At 44.6% G+C, this 5,645-nt stretch overlaps 1 protein-coding gene across 1 annotated transcript in view; it reads right to left on the reverse strand.

The window, feature by feature from the left end:
* Nucleotides 1-5,645, reverse strand: part of bnc2 (basonuclin 2) — a 293,681-nt gene that overhangs the window by 271,848 nt on the left and 16,188 nt on the right. The window lies entirely within an intron of this gene.

Below are 5,645 nucleotides of genomic sequence, written 5' to 3' on the forward strand. Positions count from 1 at the left end.
TAAGGCTAAGGTGAGGCCAATTTTGAAGTGGATCACTGAATATTCATGAGAAACAGCCCTGTGGGCAGGTACAAAGACATGGATAGAATATACTAAGTTTTCATACCAAGTAATTATACTTTATTTTTTGTAATCAAATCTAGATTTTTTTTTTTCAGGATACATTTACGTATTGGCATTGCTACCATATGAAATAATGTGATATTTATTGCACAGTGCAGAAGTTTGATGAATGGGGGATGACAGTTAGCCCCATCTGTGCTAATAACACGGTGATTAATAATGAACCACGTGTTATTTTTCTTTACCGTAACATAAGCATGACTTCGTTTCTTGTTTAAAGATGGCTCTTTATGAACTTTTTTAATTGGCCAGTTAAGACGTACTAAATCCGCTCCATATATTCCTTGTTTCGTACCAGTAAAATATTTGACGAGACGGCTTCGTGTTTCTCAGGTGTCCTTCTGTGCTAATCAGGCATTGCTTTTTTCTTTTCTTTGTTTCTTTTCCCTTCTTTTTGTCTTTCTCTCGTTCTCTCTCTTTTTAATGTACAATTAACAACCTTATGTACAATTATCCATTCAGGAATTAACAAGAATAATTCAACTTTTTTTTTTTAATCTCATCAAATTTATGCTAATGATGTCGTTTTCCTTTATCTTTTTATAATAAAGGATTAGCCCAGGACGGTGTCTCCAGCAACTCTGGGACCAATTTATCCAGGATACAGGAGAAGCAAGCCCTGGTGGTTAATTACCATTAATTAACATAGTTTGCATCTTTTCTTCCTTGAATACCCAGGAGCGAGCTATTGTCAATATTTGTCCCATATAAATTTGCAGTTTCTAGTCACTGTCCTCAAGCACAATGGCGCTAATGACAAACATTAATAACTCCGAGGCTGGTTCTCAGCGGGGGAAACAGGGAGGGCAGCAAGCCTTCACAATTTGCATCGACTGCTTTCTTTTTCACACGTTTTTTTTTTTTTTGGGGGGGGGGGGGGGGGGGGGTTTGAGCGTGTAGTCGACACATTTGCCACCCACGCCATGTGATTGACACTTTCGGTGTTTATGTGACATATTCAAATGAGCGATTCCCAGAGGTTTAATTAACCTGGCCTTAGGCTGTGCTTTAGTAACGATGTTAAAAGATACCGGGGAAACACTTCAAATCCACAGTGATGGCAAACATAATTCCACATGCTGTATAGGAATGGAGAATGAGACTAATCTACTTCTCTTTTTTTCAGCTCTCTCATTAAAGAGGTCTCTGCTGAGGGCCGCTTTGATCAGGAGTTCCAAATGCAAAGTTCTCGCTCGTCTTTTATTTCTTGAGACGGGATGAACGCAGTGGCATTCTTTTTATCCACCTGTCCCAGTTTCTGCGGGTTCCTTTCGGGGGTGCGGGGCGGGGGGGCGGGGGGGGGGGGGGGGGGCGAGGTCAGGAGTTTACGGCGAGGACGATCAATGGGGAGGGGGCCCCGGGCTGGAAATGAAGGCCGAGTACAAAGAGAGAGAGCGAGGATCAGCGCTGGGGGGGGGGCACTCCCCGCAACCCGGCCGCCATCAGGAGCTGCCGGGGGGGGGTGGGGGGGGGGGCATAGAGGAGAACAGCCTGAGAAAGCTCCACACTTCCCGCTCACCGTGCCCCATACCATCACTGTCCACAACAAGCCCCCCCCCCCCACACGCACACTCAAACGGGCCACGTTTCCCTCAAGCCAAAATGCTGACTGCCTTAAAAACTAGCTGGATTAACACATGAACCCTCAATATATATTTATCGCCTTCAATTGTCAAAGAGATCAAAAGGCAACTGTCCTATTTCGGGGGGGGGGGGGGGGTTGCCTTGTGAACTGGCATTTCCTTTCTGCACTGTTGTTCATCTGAAGTTATTAAATTTTCATAAGATCATAAGATCAAAATGGAGTTTTTAGCGGTTTAGCGAAACCAAAACAGGAAACAGGACACCTGCTGCCTTTGCAAGTAGATGCAAGCAGGTCATAATCAGGTGCTTTTATTTTTAATTGTGCAAACATAAATATTAAAGCACCGCCTTCTCAACACATGAGAACGAACCGCCAGACCAGCCTGAAAAACCACAGACGAGCCAGTCAGACAGATCACATGCAACTCATTTTCCAATCTGGACGCCATTGCAGTCTCAGTAATTCTCCAGAAATTACTTGTGACCATTTCTGTCGCAGTGATCGAGACACACGGAAAAGTTTAAGCAATGCAATATAAGAGGCATTCCAGGTCAGTTTAATTATGAGCGAGTCTTGGCTTCATGCCCCTAAGAGTAAGGTTTTCAGCCTCTTCATTAAAATGCAAAGGCCCAGGATTAAACCATACATCTACAGGCTGTGTGTGTCTGAGTTAAAAAGGTAAAATATAAGCTTTGTAAGTTACCCTGGATGAGTGCGTTTGCCGGACAATTAAATAACATAATGTCATGCAGTGCGTTATACAGGATGCCGATGTGTTGCAGCGGGCGATCACACCCGTGTGCGAGGGGCCCGTGCGTTTTTTTTTTTTTTGTTGTTTGTTTTTTTTCCTCCCCACTATTTCGGAATCCCCGTGTGGCAGACGGTGTACTTGTCTCGTGCTTTCTGGAATTATTCATAATTAATGCTGCTGGAGCGGCAGTGTAAACCTTGCTTAAGGAGCCATACCTTCCCGCTCTCATTACGGGGCCTGAAGTTATTGTTCGGCGAGGGGCAAATTACCTCCTGAGGAGCAGCACACCTCGGGTAACGGCGGTAAAATATTCATCCCTCTCAGCGCGAGGCCAGGCCCCGACAACAAAGGGAGGCTTTGTTTGCATAAGACTGGAGCTCCGCCCGCCGCTCGCCGCGCGGACCCCGGGACACACCGCCAGCGCCCCGCCAGCGCCCCGCCAACACGGCTCGGGCCGGCGCATCACTGGGACCAATTACAGCTGCAGGTACATTAGCATGTTTGAGTGGGTACGGGGGTCTGGGGAGGGGGCCGAGCAGGGCGCTAACGCACGCCAGGCAGAGCACCGCGGCCAGGCTGCCCACACACACACACAGCGGCCAGGCTGCCCTCACACACACACACACACACACACACACACACACACACACACACACACACACACACACACACACACACACACACACACACACACACACACACACACACACACACACACACACACACACACACACACACACACACACACACACACACACACAGCGGCCAGGCTGCCCTCACACACACACACACACACACACACACACACACACACACACACACACACACACACACACACAGCGGCCAGGCTGCCCTCACACACACACAGCGGCCAGGCTGCCCTCTCTCTTTCTTTTTCCTTTTTTTTTGTGACAGATGACCCTGGTTGCCTCTCAACACTCTGCTGTACACACACCTACATACACACACACACTACACACAGGCACACTAACTATACACACTCACTATACACACAATCACACTCACTGTACACACACATGCACACACGCATATGTACACACACACACGAACACACACACAGGTACACACACATATGCACACTCACACACACAGGCACATGCACGCACTATACACATAGGCACACACATGCACACACACACACACTCATGATACAAACACATGCATTCACTCTCTCTCACACATACACACACACACACACACAAAAGTCTCCCCATTCCTCACCAGCAGCTGGACTCAGAGCAGCGCTAACTGAAAGCACAGCACAGTTTAAACAGGGAAACGCAGAACTAAGCCATGGAGTCACTTAATGAGAGTACTTCCCTGGACTTGCAGGTACTTAATCAAACTTACAGGCCATCTGCTGGGCGTGAAACAACGCTGCATCTGCACAGTCGATTGGTTAAGGTCTCAACTTCAATTTCCTCTGAATAAGTTTACTATAAACAGAATAAAGATGCATTATATCTTTCTTCCGTTTTATCATTTTACACTTCTGAAATTTTCAAATAGGCAGTTCATATCCTCACATTGGCATACAGTTGCTTGTTTGTGAAACAAGCTATATAAATAAATTTTGATTCGATTTGATTGGATTGGATTTAGGTGAATTTCTTCTCCCTGTTCACTTGGATGCAGCTGCCGTTGGTGAACTGGACAGCGGCACGATCTTGAAGAGCGACCGGTCTGTACACTCTGCGGCAGCAGCAGCTTCAACTACACACCCGATCAGGCTTCTTCCATTGTGCTGCTTTCTGGAATTGACCACGGGTTTTAGTGGCAAGCTGCCACCACCAGATGCCGCCAATGAGTAAGAGTCAAGATCCTGGAAACCACGGAAAGCTAACAATATAAAGACGAAATTAAACAAATGAGCTTGCTATAGACAAAGAGAATGTACTACCATAGAATCACTTTCCAACAATTTGACAATTGTCGTACAACTTAAAATAATGAGAAGAAATTTGCATTATCACTATTGTATGTACCAGTTGATCGATACAATTATTGTAAACTGCTGTTTGCACATACTCGCCACTAGATGGCAGGCCAAACTTGTATTTATTTATCATCACACATTTTTCCTATTTTTATTTGATGCTTTCACGTAATGGAGTATTTTTGCCGCACAGTGGCAGTAGTGGCACATACATGGTTTTCTTCCTCTGCCAATAGTAAAAAATAAAATAAAATTGGCTTACACCACGTTAAAAATACCACGACTGACATGATTAATTAGAAATGTAGGTGCACTCGCCAATTATGCACTCGGCTATTATGCACTCGCCTAACGAACTGTAAAGTTATATAATAAATTCATAGATTATAATAAATCATGACGTAGTCTAATAGTACGAGCAAATAGCTACGTATGTGAAATTGGGTTCTTTTCCTATCGTGTTTTCCAGTGTAAGCCTATCAATAAATCAATGGCCCATTAAATTCATCAATCTATTTATTTATTTATTTAATCAGACTTTTTTTTTTTTAACTTAACGTGTTTTAGTAGCATGGTTCCCCAACAAATTTCTGCCTATCAATGAACAAAGCAAGACACGTTCCGTACATTCTCAGTATAACAATGACAGTTTCTACTTTCTTCAAAGAAGCAAATTAACATTTGTATTCAAACATCGATGTATCTAAATATCCGTTACATGCTGGATTTGTCTATGCTTTTGAAAGCAGCTCGCGCATATCTTAGGTCGCTGTCCGTGGTGCTGACATGGGTAGGTCCTCATCACGTTACATTGCTCCTTGCGAAGAAGACGGACTACTAGTTGTTATGGTCCGTTTCTTTTTATGTCAATATTAGTAAAGGGCAATAAAAAATTCCTTTTTTGTCGGATAAGTGTACATTAATCTTGTACCAGTGACAGCCATCATAGCAGGGACCATCGTTCAAGTTGTTCAGGCGCTTCTTGGAGAATCAGATTGAGATTTGTAGGAGAACGAAATGCTCGCACAGAAGCCATTAGCGTACTGCCTGATCCTCGGGCTTCTTATAGTGCCCCTGTGGACCACTTACATATTACCTAACAGCACACATTAAATACGTAATATTCATGTATAATACGTTGTGGTTCACTGGTAGTGTTATTTGTGACGGCAGCCCGGAGAGGCTGGTCAGCCATTGCTACTGTTCCTTTAAGGGACTGGTTATGGCGC

The sequence above is a fragment of the Anguilla anguilla genome, chromosome 7 (genome assembly GCF_013347855.1).
Source record: "Anguilla anguilla isolate fAngAng1 chromosome 7, fAngAng1.pri, whole genome shotgun sequence".
In the NCBI taxonomy this organism is placed as follows: Eukaryota; Metazoa; Chordata; class Actinopteri; order Anguilliformes; family Anguillidae; genus Anguilla; species Anguilla anguilla.